The sequence below is a fragment of the Lithobates pipiens genome, unplaced genomic scaffold (genome assembly GCF_037356315.1).
Source record: "Lithobates pipiens isolate NorthernLeopardFrog02 unplaced genomic scaffold, aLitPip1_a1.2 Scaffold_18, whole genome shotgun sequence".
Classification (NCBI taxonomy): domain Eukaryota; kingdom Metazoa; phylum Chordata; class Amphibia; order Anura; family Ranidae; genus Lithobates; species Lithobates pipiens.
The window spans coordinates 317,577,951-317,598,955 of record NW_027507758.1 but is presented as its reverse complement, the minus strand read 5'-3'; positions in this window follow the sequence as shown (position 1 = coordinate 317,598,955).

The following is a 21,005-nucleotide window of genomic DNA, read 5'->3' as shown; positions in this document are numbered from 1 at the left end:
TCACCTGTGACACTAATACAGCGATCAGAAAAACGATCGCTTATTAGGCTGGGTTCACACTGGAGCGATGCGGGAACGCCACGAATCCGCGGCGGGTTCCCGCATCGCATGCCTCCCGGCGGCAGTTCACACTGCCCTATGCGAACTGCTGGGAGTGTCAGTGAAATGTTAATGACACCCCCAGATCAGTTCGCATATCGCAGTGCGATCTGCAAACTCGGATCGCATGGTGTGAACACCCATGCGATCCGATTCTGCTGCGGACCAAAAAAAGGGTCCCGTGCGAGTTTGCGGCGGGTGCGGCGGGTGCGACGCGAATTCAGCCATACTATCTGTATGGCTGAACTCGAATCACACAGAGATTGGATGTGATTTGCACTGCAGTGCGGTGCAAATCACATCCGTTCTCATAAACCGCTGCAATGTGAACCCAGCCTTAGTGACACTGGCGACGGGGGGTGATCACGGGGTTAAACCTTTATTGGGGGGGTTAGGGGGGTACCTTAGAACTAAAGGGGGCTAACCCTAACTGCCCTAACAGTTATTACAGTCACAAATGACACCCGCCGGGTGATCAGGGGGTTAAACCTTTATTAGGTAATAAATGGCGGGTGCCCTGAAACTATAAAAAAATAACTAACCAACCAGCGTCACCTGTAACAGTTATATGGTGATCACTGGTGAAAGGGTTAACTAGGGGGCAATCAGGGGGCTTTATGCGGTAGTATATGGGGGTCCCTGGCGCTATAAAAAGCTGCGGCGAACCTAAACACCTACCTGCCTAACTAGCGTCACCTGTGACACTAATACAGCGATCAGAAAAACGATCGCTTATTAGGCTGGGTTCACACTGGAGCGATGCGGGAACGCCACGAATCCGCGGCGGGTTCCCGCATCGCATGCCTCCCGGCGGCAGTTCACACTGCCCTATGCGAACTGCTGGGAGTGTCAGTGAAATGTTAATGACACCCCCAGATCAGTTCGCATATCGCAGTGCGATCTGCAAACTCGGATCGCATGGTGTGAACACCCATGCGATCCGATTCTGCTGCGGACCAAAAAAAGGGTCCCGTGCGAGTTTGCGGCGGGTGCGGCGGGTGCGACGCGAATTCAGCCATACTATCTGTATGGCTGAACTCGAATCACACAGAGATTGGATGTGATTTGCACTGCAGTGCGGTGCAAATCACATCCGTTCTCATAAACCGCTGCAATGTGAACCCAGCCTTAGTGACACTGGCGACGGGGGGTGATCACGGGGTTAAACCTTTATTGGGGGGGTTAGGGGGGTACCTTAGAACTAAAGGGGGCTAACCCTAACTGCCCTAACAGTTATTACAGTCACAAATGACACCCGCCGGGTGATCAGGGGGTTAAACCTTTATTAGGTAATAAATGGCGGGTGCCCTGAAACTATAAAAAAATAACTAACCAACCAGCGTCACCTGTAACAGTTATATGGTGATCACTGGTGAAAGGGTTAACTAGGGGGCAATCAGGGGGCTTTATGCGGTAGTATATGGGGGTCCCTGGCGCTATAAAAAGCTGCGGCGAACCTAAACACCTACCTGCCTAACTAGCGTCACCTGTGACACTAATACAGCGATCAGAAAAACGATCGCTTATTAGGCTGGGTTCACACTGGAGCGATGCGGGAACGCCACGAATCCGCGGCGGGTTCCCGCATCGCATGCCTCCCGGCGGCAGTTCACACTGCCCTATGCGAACTGCTGGGAGTGTCAGTGAAATGTTAATGACACCCCCAGATCAGTTCGCATATCGCAGTGCGATCTGCAAACTCGGATCGCATGGTGTGAACACCCATGCGATCCGATTCTGCTGCGGACCAAAAAAAGGGTCCCGTGCAAATTTGCGGCGGGTACGGCGGGTGCGGCGCAAATTCAGTATGGCTGAACTCGAATCGCACAGAGATCAGATGTGATTTGTACTGCAGTGCGGTGCGAATCACATCCGTTCTCATAAACCGCTGCAATGTGAACCTAGCCTTAGTGACACTGGCGACGGGGGGTGATCACGGGGTTAAACCTTTATTGGGGGGTTAGGGGTGTACCCTAGAGCTAAAGGGGGCTAACCCTAACTGCCCTAACAGTTATTACAGTCACAAATGACACCAATGCAAAAAAAAAAAAAAATAAATGCTATTGGTGTCACTGTGACTGGGGGGGCAGGGGTGATTGGGGGGGTGATCGGGGGGTGAAGGGGGGGTGTGAGTGTGCCTGGCATGTTCTACTGTGAAGTGTCGTGTTGGTGCAACTCACCGATCCTCTCTCCTCGGTGCCGGAACGAAAAATACCGACACGGAGGAGAGATTACATCACTTCCTCTCCTGTGTTTACATTACAGGAGAGGAAGTGATGTCACGCCTCACTTCCATTCGTCAGGAGCGATCGAGAGGGGGTGGCCATGAATGAATGGCCGCCCCCTCATCCCGGATCGCTTCTGAACGAAAACCGACCGCCGCTGGCACCGGGGGGGGGGCCCGATCGGGCCCCCCACCCGCGGGAAGGCAGGGATGTACATGTACGCCCATATGCCTGCCCGTGCCATTCTGTCGACGTACATCGTCGTGCGGTGGTCGGCAAGTGCTTAAGCCATACTTATATGACTTAAGTCATATACAGTATATATATAATATAACGTTAATTATATATTTTCAGCTTGAGTCCTAGTGACTGGCAGAATTGCTTTATAGTTGTTTTTTACATGCCTATAAAATATTAAGTTATTTGTGATTTCAATGAAATCATATTCTCCTAAACACCAGTTAAAAAAAGGCTGCAGCCATTAAACGGCTAGTTATTGTGGTTTTGATGATATAAGTATTTGCTTAAAGTGGTTGTAAACCCTTACAGACCACTTTGACCTACAGGTAAGCTTAGATTAAGGTTTACCTGTAGGTCCAAGAAATATCTCCTTAACCTACACGGTTAAGGAGATATTTTCCAGAAACCGCGCACCGATGTCTATGGCGCATGCCGTGACCCCGCCCCCCTCTGACACACGGTTCCGTTATATAAGTGTCAGAAGAAGAGAAGCGTCACACAGCGGGAACTTCCCATTGCACGGAGAGAGGCCCGAAAACAAATAGAGGAAGAAGAGATGTCGTGGAGGAAGATGCCGGATAAGAACACAGGAGCAAGAAGCATAGGATTGGAGGAAGAAGATGATGGAAGAAGAAACCGAAGGATGAAGAAAGGAAGAAGGAAGAAGACCAGAAGAAAGAAGATGAAAGAAGAAGACCTTAATAAAGGAATTGTCAAAAACTGTCTCTTGTCATTTTTAACACTTTTGTCACTTTTTTGGTGAAATGGTAGGGGTACTTTTGTACACCCTTACCATTTCACACGGGGGGAGGCCGGGATCTGGGGGCCCCCTTGTTAAAGGGGGCTTCCAGATTCTAATAAGCCCCCCGCCCGCAAACCCCCACAACCACCGGCCAGGGTTGTGGGGATGAGGCCCTTGTCCTCATTAACATGGGGACAAAGTGTTTTGGGGGGGACCCCAAAGCATCCTCCCAATGTTGAGGGCATGTGGCCTGGTATGGTTCAGGAGGGGGGCGCTCTCTCGTCCCCCCCTCTTTTCCTGCGGCCTGCCAGGTTGCGTGCTCGGATAAGAGTCTGGTATGGATTGAACCAGTGAAAAAAAAAAAAAGTCAAGTTGAGAGGTGCGCCCGTTCAACTTATGCAAATGCATCTACATGGCTTGACATTTACTAAGATTTTGCCGGCGCAGCGAACAAGAGCACCTGAACGTGCGCAAATGTCACTTGCGCATGCGTAGTGCATAAATTGCAAGCTTGTTCAGAGAAAGTTACTTTTCCATTCTATTTTGGGCATATTTGTTACTTGGACAGTTCTAACTATACTTCCTCACATCACCCACATCACTCCCATAATATTGGCACTTCCCCCTTCTTTTAATTCTGAGTTGAATAATGCGTGCGCCAGGTCTATAGCGGCATGTTATTAGTAAATGGGGAATTGCGCTGTGTTACAGGCGCAAATGCTTTGTGAATACGAAAACGGCCGTTGCGCATCGGCGTACGCCACAGCTCATGGCACCTTTTGTGAACCTTTTGTAAATCAGCCCCTATGTATCACCCTTGATGTATAACCTTTTTCCTAGCCTTATTTTTCTCACCTTGTATATACCAAAGTTCATATTTTATTTAAAACATTTTTTAAATATGTTTTGTGTCTAACCATTTTTTTAAAATAAAAAATCTGTGATTTTTCCAAAATATTTTACTCCTATTTGCTGCTAAAAAGCCCCGTGGGGAACCTTCCACTTCTTTTCAAAGACTTTAATTGGAGTGTGCAGCCCTCTCAGACTCTCACATATGTGTTGCTCTATGATATAGTTGTTCTGCCTACAATCATATGAGGATCATGTGAGTTGAATGAATATGTTGTATAACTAAGCAAGTGATGATAGATTTGCATAGAGATTATATTGTGTGAGTGTATAAAACATGCACAGAGACTAATATATAATCACATAAATATTATAATATACATATTAATGTGTAAATATGTGATTGATGTTGGCAATAATTACACACAAAAGCTATATGATAGTGTGTTATATACTGTCATATGGGGGATGATTATCTCAGTGGTGGTAAGCATTTCCAGTGAGCTTGCTTCAGTCCAATCTGTGGTTAACCGCTTCAGCCCCAGAAGATTTTACCCCCTCCCTGACCAGAGCAGTTTTTACAATTTGGCACTTCGTTGCTTTAACTGACAATTGCGTGGCCATGCGACGTGGCTCCCAAACAAAATTGATGTCCTTTTTTTTCCCCACAAATAGAGCTTTATTTTGGAGGTATTTGATCACCCCTGTGGTTTTTATTTTTTGTGCAAAAGAAAAGAGACACATTTGGAAAAAACGCATTATTTTTTACATTTTGCTATAATAAATATCCCCCAAAAATATATAAAAAAAACTTTTATCCCTCAGTTTAGGCCGATACGTATTCTTCTACATATTTTTGGTAAAAAACGCAATAAGCGTTTATTGATTGGTTTGCGCAAAAGTTATAGCGTTTACAAAATAGAGGATAGTTTCATGGCATTTTTATAAATAATTTTTTTTTACTAGTAATGGTGGTGATCAGTGATTTTTATCGAGACTGCGACATTATGGCGGACACATCGGACATTTTTGACACATTTTTGGGACCATTGTCATTTATACAGCAATCAGTGCTATACAAATGCACTGATTCTGGTGTATATGGCACTGGCAGTGAAGGAGTTAACCACTAGTTGACAGTGTAGGAGTTAAGTATGTCCTGCGGAGTGATTCTAACTGTGGGGGCGTGGCTAAGTGTGACACGTCACTGATCTCTGCTCCCGAACACACGGAGCAAAGATCAGTGACACTGTCATTAGGCAGAATGGGGAGATGCTAGTTTACATTAGCATCTCCCCATTCTTTCTCTCCGTGAAGTGATTGCGGGTATCCCCGCGGCGATCGAGTCCGCGGGACCCGCAAACCGACTTACGGAGGTCCCGGCTGGCGCAGGCGATGGCACGGCGGCAAATTTAAAGGGACGTACAGTTACGCCCATTTGCCCAGTTGTGCCATTCTGCTGACGTACATTGGCGTGCGCCAGTCGGGAACCAGTTAAGGGCTTGGTGGCCCACTTTTATTAAGCAAAAGGGAAAAGAAAGTTCAATACAATGGTTGCCCACACAGGGGATTTTCAAAAGCGCAAAATAGTCAACAGAAAAGAAATGCAGAGCCACTTGGCTCTCTTGTCAGCAGCACTGCTGCTCTTGACACTAGTCCCTTAGACCACAGGCTCTTCAGGCTCACTCAGCCTTTTTGTTGCAGCATCCAGCTAGGCAGGCCCACTCCTGGCCTCTCTATAGGGATTTTCTGGACACCTCTGGCTCTCACTGTTCCGAAACATAAAGACTTCCTCCAGTCCCCTGAATGCACTAGTTGGCCCAGCTCTCGCAGCTTGCTCCGCTGTCACAACTCTACCAGTCCTATGGGTAAGGAATCTCTCCCATGTGGAGTTCTGTCTCCCGAGTGGATCACCTTTCCTGACTGGAGCACACACCTCTCTCCCTAAGTTATGGCCAGCTCCTAGCTTATAATGAGGATGCACACCTGCATACTCACACAACTTGCAATTCTCCAGTAATGCCTCGTACACACGATCGGACTTTCCACCAACAAAACCATGGAATTTTGTCCGGAGGGCATTGGGCCAAACTTTTCTTGCATGCACATGGTCACACAATTGTTGACCAACAATTACGAACGTATTGACATACTAGAAAAACAAAGAAAAAATCGCGCTATAAACTATAAATACAAGAAAATTTTAAATCCTGTGAAAATGCTGCAGTTCTATTATATAACCCAAAAAATTATATATAAAAATTTTTTTTTTTTTTTTTTCAAAACCAAAAAGAACCGCGCTCTTTAACTACACGAACTTCCCACGTGATCCCAATGTTCCAACAAATGGACCGTGTTGAATAAAGGTAAAAATATATAGAAATAAAGTGCACAAGTGTTATTAGATAATCATAGTGAACAGGATTATCATTCACCAAAAAATAGTAATATGAATTACATTTTAAACTTGCATATTGATAATCCCAAATATGAAAAAAAATGCATAAAAAAATTAATCAAAAAAAGTCCTCCTTAATTACTAAATATATCCTTGTATGATAGTCCTCAAAAGAAACAAATTTGAAATCAATTATAAGCAAATAAAACACCACGTGTCGGTAATAGTGTCCAAAAATTCTGAGTTCTTGCTTCATAAGCCGTGGAACATAACGTAGTGTACCACCACCAAATATCAAAATTGGCTCCTTACCAGATGTCAAACAAATATTCGCACATCAAAAGGATCAGATCCTGCTACACATGCTCCTCAGTCCTGCAGAACTTCACCCTAGTTTATTACTTCACTTCAGATACAAATTTCCCAAAAATGTAGGTGGTAGCAAAGCCTATGTATCTGCACTGTGTCCTCTGTATGGAGAGCTCTGCTTCAGTCTTCACTAGTCTTTTATTTTCCTGTCCCTCTTCCCTCCATACATGCAGCATGCCCTTCTAATGCAGAATACTACTATTGACATACTAGACATACTAGACGTACTACGTGTTTTTTCAGCTCTTTAGCGCCACCCTTTGGACGCCTTTTGCTAATTTCGTGTTAGTAGAAGTTTGAGTGTTGATTCGCGCTTTTTCTTTGCATGTTTTTCATTTAGCGCTTTTCAGTTCGTGCTTTTCATTTTGTGCTTTTCAGTTTGTTTCTAAACGGCCGCTCGTCAACCACACATGTTGTGGAATTGGAGAAGATAAAGTGTTATTTATTATTGGCCTTGGAGTCATTGATTTGACATAATTTTTTTTGGTTGAATAATTTGATTTGATATTATTTTTTTATATATATTTGGATGCATAGAATTTGCTTCGGTTAAGTTCTATTGGCAGATAGCATGTCTTATTTTTTTAATGCACAATAAAAACATTGTGTAGAATACTTGACTATGTGTTTTACTTCAAATGACAGTTTGGGAGTAGGCAGTTACATTTTAAAAAATACAATGTAAAATTGACAAGGGACACCAACATAGTTGTATATAGTTGGTACTTTATATGATATTATAACGGTATGGATCAGAGGCGATACTCATAGTATGCGATAGTTATTAATTAATTTTAATCTTAAAAACTACGGGATAATGGTGTTATGGTAACTTGCCCAAGTAAAAAAAAAAAAAAAAGCATAATAATATTATTCTTAATATCACTAGAAAAAAAAAACCTTGAAAATTTGTTTGCAATAACTCCATCAGTATCGCCAGCAAAGCAGCTTCATTATTATCGCATTAACCACTTAAAGCGGAGGGCCGGTTATAAAAAAAAAAAAGTCAGCAGCTGCAAACACTGCAGCTGCTGACTTAATAAACACACTCACCTGTCCAGGGCGCCCGCGATGTCGGCCGCCCGAGGCCGACCCGTCCCTCGGCTCTCGGGTCCCGGCACCGCCATCCCTTGTAAGGGAAACAGGCAGCGGAGCCTTATGGCTTCACTGCCCGTTTCCTACTGCGCATGCGCGAGTCCCGCAGCTACTGCGCATGCGCGAGTCCCGCAGCGCTTTCTGAATGGGACGCGCTGTGTTCTGGAACACACAGTTCCCAGAACACAGCGCGACTCATTACCCAGAAGACGCCGCGACGAAGAGAGAAGACAGAAGATCTCCGCGGAGGAGGAAGAGGAAGATTAGGATAAAGTGCCTAGCAACAGGCATTTCTGGTAAGTAAAAAAAAAAAATTTTTTTCATTTTTTTTTTTTTTGATTTTTTGTAATTTTTAACATTTTTTTGTTTTTCAGGGTGGCCCTCCCCTTTAAGGCCCAGACCAATTGTCAGCCTAAGGACCAGAGGTCTTTTTACAATTTCGCACTACACTACTTTAACTGCCAATTGCGCGGTCATGCAATGTTGTACCCAAACGAAATTTGCGTCTTTTTCTTCCCACAAATAGAGCTTTCTTTTGTTGGTATTTGATTGCCTCTGCGATTTTTATTTTTTACGATATAAAAGGAAAAAGACTGAAAATTTTGAAAAAAAAATGATATTTTCTACTTTTTGTTATAAGAAAAATCGAATAAACTAAATTTTAGTCATACATTTAGGCCAAAATGTATTCAGCCACATGTCTTTAGTAAAAAAAAAGTAAATAAGCGTATATTTATTGGTTTGCTCAAAAGTTATAGCGTCTACAAACTAGAGTACATTTTCTGGAATTTACACAGCTTTTAGTTTATGACTACCTATCTCATTTCTTGAGGTGCTGAAATGGCAGGGCAGTACAAACCCCCCAAATGACCCCATTTTGGAAAGTAGACACCCCAAGAAAATTGCTGAGTGGCATGTTGAGCCCATTGAATATTTTTTTTGTCCCAAGTGATTGAATAATGACACAAAAAAAAAAATACAAAAAGTTGTCACTAAATGATATATTGCTCACACATGCCATAGTTATATGTGGAATTGCACCCCAAAATATATTCTGCTGCTTCTCCTGAGTATGGGGATACCACATATGTGAGACTTTTTGGGAGTCTAGCCGTGTACGGCACCCCGAAAACCAATCACTGCCTTCAGGATTTCTAAGGGTGCAAATTTTTGATTTCACTCCTCACTACCTATCACAGTTTCGAAGGCCATAAAATGCCAAAATAGCACAAAACCCCCCAAATGACCCCATTTTGGAAAATAGACACCCCAAGGAAATTGCTGAGGGGCATGTTGAGCCCATTGAATATTTTTATTTTTTTATCCTAAGTGATTGAAGAATGACAAAAAAAAAGTTTACAAAAAGTTGTCACTAAATGATATATTGCTCCCACATGCCATAGTTATATGTGGAATTGCACCCCAAAATATATTCTGCTACTTCTCCCGAGTACGGGGATACCACATATGTGGCACTTTTTGGGAGCCTAGCCGCGTACGGGACCCCGAAAACCAATCACTGCCTTCAGGATTTCTAAGGGTGCACATTTTTGATTTCACTCCTCACTACCTATCACAGTTTCGAAGGCTATAAAATGCCAAAATAGCACAAAACTCCCCCAAATGACCCAATTTTGGAAAGTAGACACCCCATGCTATTTACTGAGAGGCATGTTGAGTCCGAGAAATATTTTATATTTTGCCACAAGTTGCGGGAATATTACAAACTTTTTTTTTTTTTTGCACAAAGTTGTCACTAAGTGATATATTGCTCACACATGCTATGGGCATAAGTGAAATTACACCCCAAAATAAATTTTTCTGCTTCTCCTGAGTACGGGAATACCACATGTGGGGGTCTTTTTGGGAGCCTAACCGCGTACGGGACCCCGAAAACCAAGCACCGCCTTCAGGATTTAAATATAAAACGCTACCAAAAAGGCCTGACTGTGCGAACGCTGCAGTTATGTGTTTAGTGTTTTGTAAGTGACAGTGATCGATCGATACTGCACTTGGGTGGGCTGGGCAGAGGGGCAAAACGCAGGTGCTAGCAGGTATCTGTGCTGATCCCGCTAACAATGTGTTTTTTTGGAACCCTAAACTGCTGGGGACGTTAGTATAGATCTGATCAGATCATATATTGATCTGTTCAGATACTATACCACTATGGGAGGTGTATGCTTTGCGTGTGGGTGTTAGCGGTACTGGCACTAACCTAGCGCTGCCTGGGGCGACGCAGACCCTGACCCTAAAACCTAATTGATATCACCCGCCGGGTGATCAGGGGGTTAAACCTTTATTGGGTAATAAATGGTGGGTGCCCTGATGCTATAAAAAGCAAACTAACTAACCAGAGTCACCCGTAACACTTATACGGTGATCATTGGTGAAAGGGTTAACTAGAGGCAATCAGGGGGTTAAAATCTTTATTAGGTAGTATATGGGGGTTCCTGACGCTATATAAAAACCTGATGGTGAACCTAAATAACTAACTGGATAACCAGCGTCACCAGTGACACTTATACGGTGATCGCTGGTGAAAGGGTTAACTCTAGGGGCAATCAGGGGGTTAAAATCTTTATTAGGTAGTATATGGGGGTACCTAACGCTATAAAAACCTGGCGGTGAACATAAAAAATAACTAGCTACCTAGCGGCACCAGTGACACTAATGCAGCGATCAGAAAAACGATTGCTTAGTGACACTGGCAAAAGGGGGTGAAATGGTTACCTGGGGGCAATCAGGGGGTTAAAACCTTTATTAAGTAGTATATGGGGGTCCCGGACGCTATATAAAAACCTGACGGGGAACCTAAATAACTAAATAACTAACTGGCTATCCAGCATCACCAGTGACACTTATACGGTGATCGCTGGTGAAAGGGTTAACTCTAGGGGCAATCAGGGGGTTAAAACCTTTATTGGGTAGTATATGGGGGTACCTAATGCTATAAAAACCTGGCGGTGAACCTAAAAAAATAACTAGCTACTTAGCGGCACCAGTGACACTAATGCAGCGATCAGAAAAACGATCGCTTAGTGACACTGGCAAAAGGGGGTGAAAGGGTTAACTCTAGGGGCAATCAGGGGGTTAAACCTATATTAGGGGGGTAGGGGGCTACCTTGGACCTAACACTAACTGCCCTGACACTTTTTACTGTCACAACTGACACTAAATGCAGTGATCAGTAAATAAATGATCACTGCAATCAGTGACACTGTGACTGGGGGGGGGGCGATTGGGGGGGTGATCGGGGGGTGATTTGTGTGCCTATGTGTACCTACATGTCAGTGTAGTGTTGGTGCACACTTACTATGTGTTCTCCTTGCAGTCTGCCCTGAGGAGAGTGACATCACTTCCTCCCTGCCTGTGTTTACACTACACAGGCAGGGGAAGCTTCTCATTCGCCAGGAGCGATCAAGAGGGGATGGCCAGAAACCAACTGCCACCCCCTCATCCCGGATCGCTCCTGAAGCGAAACAGACCGCCGCAGCCAGCGGACCCCCCACCTGCTGGAAGGCAAGCACGTACCGGTACGTGCTTGTGCCTGTCGGTGCCATTGTGCCGACGTATATATACATGCGGCGGTCCTTAAGTGGTTAAAGAAGAAGAGAATTGTGCGCTGCATGTGGAGATTTCATAATTTGCCACGTCATGAATGTTAATTCTCCATTACAAACGCTAGTTTACAAGACCAACTGCTTCTGGCTCGTCCTTGCTTCCGAGCATGCATGTTTGTACTTTGGACTTTTGTCTGAGGGACTTGTGTACACACGTGTGGAAAATTTGAAAACCTGCTAGCCAACACTTGTTGGCGGAAAGTCTGACAACAATTGTCCGATGGAGTATACACACGGTCGGATTTACCAACAACAGCCTGTCATCAAACATTTTCCATCACAAAGTCCGATCGTGTGCACGGAGCTTTAGACCTGGACACAAGATTGGAGACTTCACAACCAAATCTCTTTGAAGTCTCAAAGCTCAAGACTCTAATTACAAAACACAGGGAACACTGACAAACTAGTCTTCTGTACTCAAAAACAATGCTCTGGAGCTTTGTACACTGCATCGCAAAAGTTCGGACCCTAACCGCGGACCCTATTAAAGTCTATGGAACCCCAACTTGAAAACTCAAAAGTGTGCATTTTGAAGGTTTATATGCTATACAATACCTGCCACCAATATTGTGTTTCCATCGCGATGGGATCACGATGGAAATCACTGCTGCAAGGTTGTGCTTCTCGTGCTTGCCACCCCCCACGAGATGCTGCGCATCCATAGGAATCCATTGGGGGCGGCGAGCGGGAGGAGCAACAGAGCTCGGTGCTGGCTCCCGCAACGGGGCTCGCAGGTGTCAATCTCGCTGCAAACAGCAGTGAGACTGACACAGTATCGGCGGCACCTACTGTGTAAGTTATTTGCCAAAAAAGGGTATGGGGGCCCGGTCACTGCCCTGGGGGACATGTGTCAATTAAATTTTTTCAAAAATAATATAGATCGTTTTTACAGGAGCAATGATTTTATTGATGCTTAAAATTAAACAGTAAAAATAAAAAATTCCTTTAACCACTTCCCATCCAGGCCAGTTCTGACATTTCTTTCCTACGTGTAAAATTCATCTTTTATTTGCTAGAAAGTTACATAGAACCCCCAAACATTATATATATTTTTTTAGCAAAGAACCTAGAAAATACAATGGCTGTCGTTGCAACTTTTCATCTCGCACGGTATTTGCTGAGCAATTTTTCAAACACTTAAAAAAAAAAAAAAAAGGTTCATGCTTTAAAAAAAAACTAAAAAACTAAAGTTAGCCCAATTTTTTTGCATAATGTGAAAGATGGAGTTACGCCAAGTAAATAGATACCTAACATGTCACACTTCAAAATTGCACAAGCTCTTGGAATGGTGCCAAACTTCGGTACTTAAAAATCCCCATACAATTTAATTTTTTTTACTGATTATATGTTTTGAGTTACAGAGGAGGTCTAGGGCTACAATTATTTCTCTCGCTCTAACGTTCGTGGCGATACCTCACATGTGTGGTTTGCACACCGTTTTCATATGTGGGTGGGACTTAGATATGGTTCGTTTTTTTAGTTTGACACTTTTTAAAAGAAAAAAAATTTTGATCACTTTTATTCCAATTACAAGGAATGTAAACATCCCTTGTAATAGGAATATGGCATGATCGGTCCTTTTTTGCAGTGAGATATGGGGTCAATAAGACCCCGCATCTCACCTCTAGACTGGGAAGCCTGAAATAAAAAGAATAAAATAAAGCGATCTCAGCTTTCCAGCCGAGGCGGCTCCATTCGTTTGAATGCAGAGGCCAAGTGTGACGTCATTTCATCACGCCCAGCCTCTGAACGATCATAGAGACTCAGACGACCATCTGGTCCGCCGGAAATCTCTATGGTCACCATCCGGGGCTGGAGGGTCCTGTCTCTGACTCACCGATGGAAGCGGTGAGCCGGTAGAAGCACCGGAGAAGCACCGCCCCCCGTCAGGACGATAAAGCGACGGAACAGCCACTATGATCATTCTTGTGGTGTAGGTAATCGCCGGCTGAAAAAGCCGAAATCTGAATGATGCCTGTAGCTGCAGGAATCATTCAGATATAACCGCACAAAGTTAAGGACGTCATATGATTTACCTTGGGCGGGAAGAGGTTAAATATAGTGCCTGGGGGTCCCCTTATTCTGCCTGTAAAGTGGCGCATCTGTACCTTGTGTAGAACCTGCTGCAGCAAAACTGACATTTCTAAAGAAAAAAAATGACATTTAAATTGCTGGCAAAATAAAACCCTTTGGGCCTGGTATGCATTTTTAAGGGAACCTTGCGCCAAAATTTTTAAAACAAATGGCGTGGAGTCCTCCCCAAAAATCCATACCAGGCCTTATCAAAGCATGCAGCCCCGCAGTTCAGGAAAGGGGGAGAAGAGCGAGCACCCCACCCCCGAACCATAACTGGCCACATGCCCTCAACATGGGGGACATGATGGGGACAGGGGCCTCTTCCCAACAAAAGGTCTACAGGCAGGGGGCTTTTTGGAATCTAGACGCCTCCTGTCATGAATCTGCAGTAATGTTTTATGCTCTGACTATCTGCTTACCTCTCAGGTCTGTGTCTCAGTTTTAGAGAGCGTTCCCCCACATCTGGGCATTTAGGTATGAGCTCTCAGCATGGCTCCACCACAACCTCTCAACAGGAAACACTATTTAACCTTGCGCACTGCAAGCCAGCCCTGCTGTGAAAAGTTATGATTAGACTTCTGGTGTGGTGTCCTGCTGTATGTTTATCTCTTACTTCCATGTACTGGCGTCTCCTTCTGACCATTCCTGTCTGCTAGTGACCCCGACCTTGGCGTGTCTTCCAGATCATCCCCGTCTGCTAGTTTCCCTGACCTTGGCTTGTTCTCCTGACTATCCTGTGTTTAACCCTGAACTGCTGCTTCTGCTCTGTCCACCAGAGCCAGTGCATGAGCAAGAGCTGAGAGACCCTGACATGGAGTCAGCTGTAGCCAAATCCATCCTCACCATCAGAGACTCTGATGAAAATCTGCTGGCTCTTAGAATCTGCGCCCTGGGGATTCTTACGCTCTAGCTTCCTGTTTGGTGTCGGTGTTCAGGTGGAGCTGCTTTCCTGAACCACCCCGAGTTCCATCCGCGGTAGTCAGCTGAAAGGTGCACTCCTAACCCCAGAGGTGTGCTTCTGTCACCTGGCCTCAGGTGACCTGACACCCCCTTTAACAAGGGGGGCCCCCAGATCATTGTACCCCTGTACCCCTGCACCCATTTACCAAAAAATAAAAAAATAAAGACAGGAACCAGTTTTTGACAATTTCTTTATTAAATAAAATAAAAAAAAATTCCCCCTATGTACATCCATTTTTAATCACAATGCCCACCACACCGCCAAACATGGAAAAAAAATGCTCTGCCCACGACGAAGGCTAACCACCAAATGCCTGCTCTGCTGTTTGACAGTTCTTAAATAGGTAAGGGCCATCTGGTGACATCAAATCCAATAACCGGCAAATCCACACAGGGGACAGCTACACTGATAATCAGGGCACTAATCATCAGTGTCCTGGGGGTCACCACCCCCCTTGTGACTTCACTGACCGGTGGTAGCTAGGTCGGTAATGTCACAATGAAAAACAAACCAAAAAATGTTTTCTAAGTAATTTTTCTCCTTCACTCATGTGTGCTGATGAAGCTGCACTGATTGGCTGCACTGAGGGGCACTGATGAGGCAGCACTGATATTTGGCACAGATGGGCAGCACTTGTGGGCACTGTTGGGGCTGCACTGACAATCGGGACACTTATGATTAGTGCCCCGATTATCAGCTGTCCCCTGTGTGGATTTGCTGGTTATCATCTCTCCTCTTCTCACACGCTGCAAACATAAGGGGAGGACTGCTGATAACCAGCAAATCCTGTTTACACTGTGATCAGCTATGATTGGACACAGCTGGTCACATGGTAAATAGCAGCTAAGATGGACTCTTTACCCTGATCTGTGATCAACAATTAAGGGAGGATGGTCATTGGTCCCCCATCTGGCAATGTGATCCCACACTGTAGCCGTCTTTCGGCTATAGTGTAGGTGGGAAGTGGTTGAAACTCAACCCAGGGAAATTTTAAAATGATCCCTTGCAATTAGGCTGTGCCTGCACTGCAAGAGTTAAGAGCTTGTTTTGTCTAGGGGAGAGCATAAACAGTTTTACTTGATTTGGCAGATGACGCTCCCACATGGTCGAGCGGTGGACTGTTCCTCAGTATGACATCAGGACCCTAGACCACTGGAACATAGGGGAGAAGAAGCTTCTGGGAGTGGTCTAACTGCATGGAGGAATGGAGGCTCGAGTAATTAAATCTTCTTTTTTTGTTCCTTTGGATCAAAAAAACAAGCAATGAACCCTTGCAGTGCAGGCACAGCCCCACTGCCAGGGGTAATTTTTACAGTTGCCCAGAGTTGGACTTTAAGCCAGATCTTGCTTCAGGGCTATCTTTTTATCAGGCAGTTAAGGAAGGTCAGAAACAAATTCTCTTAACTCTGGGCTCACCTCTTCACAGCTTCAGTATTGTCTCAGGAAAACTTTACATACAAGAAGTCTCTCCTTTTCTGGTACCTCCAGGCCACCACTTAGGGTACCTCTGTAACCCCAGGACCATTAAGATGACAGAGGCCAAGGTTAACGAGGCATTTCAAGAAATGAGAAACCCAATTACTCCATACTGCAGCAATGTGTACCAGCCAGCAGATACAACCACCCCTCTTCCAAATGGATCCTGTTCACCTCATGTGATCCAACTTCTACCGAGCAGATATTACTTTTAGCCTGAGGAAAACTCAAACCTGAGGACCACACTGTGAACCATTTCCTCACCCTGAAGGGAGAAGCAGACCGACCTGTCTACACAACTTACAGAGTCGTTCATTATACAGGTGCTAACACTGCTTCTCTTTACACGGGAAAGTTCAGTAGAAGTCCCTATTGCCATTAATGAATGTACCAATTGGAAAAACTGGAATTTTTTTTAAACGAGGTATAAATCTTTTACGTTGATGTACAGTACATCCTCATTTATACAGGAAACAGTGATCTATTGAAACGTTAAACTCATCAGCATGGAGCCTCTCTGACAGTCATCACATAGCACCTTCCTGACAGCAATATCTCAATGACAGTCATAGGTGTAGTGTATTACAAACCAACAAAATAAAATTCATTAGGAAGTAGAGTTAAGAAGCTGAGCAGGCAGGATGATGTTGGTATTTAAAACTATGTACAGGGCCGTCTTTAAGGCAGGGCAAAAGGGGCAGCTGCCCTGGGTCATAGTTTTGGGGCCCAAAGCAGCTGCCTCATACTTGCCAACTATCCCAGTTTAAATTCCCTTATCCTTTGAAGTTTTAGAACTGTGTTGTTTCCCGATATGTCAGTGTCAAGTTCTGTTACTAATACTGCCCAGCTCTGCCCTATTGTTGTATACAGATGACTCCCCTGAAGACCCTGTGTTTACCTATAAATAACCAACACTGATCTGCATTGATATGTAAATAGAGACAACATTCACACGTATATCATGCCTCCCTCAGTACAGTCTAGCAACCAATCAGTGAGCAATACTAAAGTGAAGTAACCTCTGGCAACCAATCAGTGAGCAGTATTGATGTAAAGTAATCTCTAGCAACCAGATAACAAGCAGAAGTCACGTGCTGTGAACTCTAGCAGCCTATGAGCGGTAATGATATGCTGTAACCTCTAGCAACCAATCACAATCACTGCCTGATCCGATTTAATAAACTGATTTTGAGTCTAGCTGCTAATTATTGTATGTCTCAGAGCAGGTGGAACTTCATGGAGGGGGCCCAAGAAAATGTCTGCCCAGGGTCCAATCAATAGTAAAGACGGCCCTGGCTATGTACTACATGCACAGCCACTGCTTACCCTTTTCAGCCCACAGTCTCCAGTTTGAATTTTTAGGAGCACAGGAAAGTAGCTAGATTAAACTGGAGAACAGCAACAATCAGTCATGGAGCTGTTTTCATACAAGAACTACAGCAAACCTGAAAAAAGGGAACATTAATAAACGCAAAACCCTTTGTTCTCCATGTAATTCTTTTTATGCAGTTTCCTCTCTAGTCAATGAATTAAAAGGGATAGATGCTACCTATAGCACCTAATCGGTTTCATTCTAAAATAATGTGTTAATAAACCTAGTTATTATAATAATACAATAAAATATTTTACCTGGGTTGATTTAATTTTCAGCACCTGGATACTTAGTTCTAACAAGTTACTCTGGGAGTTTTATATTTATATTCCCCTCATCTAGGGCAATTTCCTACTAACCTTAGGTTCTCGAGAAAGGAGTTTTTTTCGCCCTCCAAAAATTTGTATTGTGGTTTATTGTACTCCAGTGCTTCTATATATCCTGAGTACAACTTATTTTGCAAAAGCATTCTCTACATGTGGTGTGCTTACTTACTACACTTACGTGCAGACCTTTATTGCTAGTTATATGCAATTTTCTTCTAGCCCTATACCTTCTAGCCCCAAAGACACTGATGTATAAAACAAAACTGGAGATTTAAACCCTCAGAAGCCAACCCAATTCACATTATTTCATTTTAACAAATCAAATTGATTTTGTTTCTGACTTTCAGGTCCACTTCTGTTTTTTGCTCCCTTTTCTATGAAGCAGACCCTGTAACTGTCATTTATCAATTGTAACTCAGATGGCTTATTGCTCGTGTTCCTGCTGACCTCCTTATATCATTCAGAGATGGAGCAGGCAAAGAACAGCAGCAATCTGACAGATCTGTCTCTGAATCCGTGTTAAAGAACTCTAGAAAATCAAAGTATCTCTATTTTTCAAGTTGAAGTGTTGATACATTTTTTTTGGGCCCCTCTGTATTTGTACAAGGATGTGTTCAATTTTACCTGGAAGTAAGAATCAGTGACTGGTTACACAGATTTTACAACATGCTAGAACATTTTCATTTCAAATTGCTCCTATGGCTCAGAAATGTTTGTTATTGCTCATTTGTAAATCCCTATACGCGCCAATTTTCAGTGATGATCCAGGCCCCTGGTGCCTAACCTGTGGACCACAAGAAGATCTGTGGCATTTACTATGCAGACCTCAGAACTCCTGCAGACAGTGGTCTGTGTTTTCCTTACTTAGGTGCTACTAGGTAATGTATACCTGGGTGCTTACTCAAACCAGCAAAGAAAAATAATTATTTAGACTGGATTCCAGTAACTAAATGGACTGGTTTATTTTTTTTCACTGTTTTACTTTTTACTTTGCTGTAAAGCCCCTTTTGCTTTTTTTCCCCCTCTTTTTCCATGTCTGCTCTCTTTGACAGCTTTTTGTTACATTATATTCACCAAATATTATATGGGACCCCTTGTTGATGCAAGGGGATGTGAGGGGCTGCACTTAAGATCCATTATATGAAGTAAGTTGATCGCCACCGCTAATCCCCTGTATTACTTGTAATTATCTGGCCATAGGTACACGTAATTTGTTTGCCCAGATCTGGTCCTGTGATGCATATGTATAGTGTGTGCATTGGCTGTACCAGTGTTATTAATGCCATGCCTTTGCCTTAGTATAAATCAATTTATATTCTGTCTTAGTCTTAGTAGGAATATTTGCAGCACATTGTGTGTTCTCCATTTCAGTGGATCATACTGTGTCTTGACATGAATAAGAAACAGGCAAATGAGAGGAAATGCTGCTAAGAGGGTATTCAATTGAGTTTTCATCCACTAATGTTATGTTTTAATCAAAGTTTGCCGAGGAGTGTTCAGTGATTTGCATGCATTGAGCTGTGCTTGATCTGCACATTCTGTACTGATGAATTTCAGGAAGTGTACATGCTTGGATGCTCCTGTTCAGTGATACTTAAGCTGTTAAGTATTGGCAGAAGGATAACATTATCATACTTATGCTTAACAAAGAACATGTAGCATCGGCAAGGAAAATTAAATAGGATTTTAAAGGAGCAAGGAATAGCAGGACTGACTGCAGATACAGTTCAGTGGCTTAATCTGACTACAGGTAAAGTACAGGACCATAAACTAAAATAAATTCACATCTTTTGGAATTAAGGAAGCTTCTTTGTTAAATCATTAAGCGTAAAGAAGATAAAGTAATTTCTTCTTTCTTTAAATAAGGGTTTATTTTATTGCTAATTGACAGCTTATATATTAGGGTACAGGTTAAAAAGGAAAGTATATTATTAATTAAAAAATAGGCACCTTTAGACATTTTTAGTAGTGGTAATCTACAAAAATATACATGTAGATAATTGCAGGCTTTTTTTTATTTTTTTGCACACCTTATTTTTCTTCCCTTTATCCTCTCAATTCTTCTCATGGTGACCATTTTTACTAAGGGCAGATGAATCCATCTCCCTTGATAGAACTATGCCTGGAACCCTGGATCTGCCTCCTTGAACATGCGAAAGTGTATATTATTGGGGGGGAGGCACTAGCAATGTAGCCTTCCCAGTATCCATTTGTGAGGCCAGGGTTACATCACCAGTGTGTCACTGAACCAGGAAGTGGAAAAAAATAACTGTAAGTAAAGGCAAACAACATATATTTAACTAATGATTGCATATCAACATGCGGCATGCTGTTGTTGTTTTTAGTGAAGGGGGTACACTTTAAAGTGCCGTTCCACCCAGAAATAGAACTTCCGCTGTTTGGATTCCTCCCCCCCCAGGTGTCACATTTGGCACCTTTTGGGGGGGGGGGGAGCATATACCTGTCAGATCTAGGCATCTAGGTATTTGCTCCCATTTCCAGGGAAAATCTATGCAATGTGCGGCAAATACCCCCCCCCCCCACTATCTTCTGGGAGACACACAGATTTCAGAAGACAGCAGGGACCAATCAGACCCAGATGCATGCGCAGTAGGGAACCAGGAGTGAGCCCGAAAGTCTTTACTGCTTTGTACCCTTAGTAGGAATGGCGGCAGCACCTGGGAGTCGATCCAAAGCTTGGGTTCAGGTGTCGACATCGCAGACTCCCTGGACAGGTAAGTGTCCTTATATTAAAAGTCAGCAGCTGCAGTATTTAAATTTTTTTTGCGCTGGCGGAACTCCGCTTAAAGAGCTGATTTTTCTGGCTCGGTTAAGTATCAAGTTTAGGGTTATGTTTTAAAGCAAACCTATGTTTTCCCAATTCGGAGCAATAAAATATTAAAATTTTCATTGCTTCCATCCCTTTTTTTTGATGCTGGGAGTTGAAGGAAATAATGGTTGCTATGCCAATAACCCTGTGTAAGCTGAAACTCTGGTGATGTATAGGTTACATAGATTTGCCTTCATTCCTGTCAACTGAATGGAAAGGTAATGAGGTAAAGGAAGATAAGCATATGCAGCTAAGGAGAACTAATTTAAAGGGAATTTGTTGCTTCTCCTGAAAGGTTGATGTGTTCCTTTTAAGAATTATTTTTAG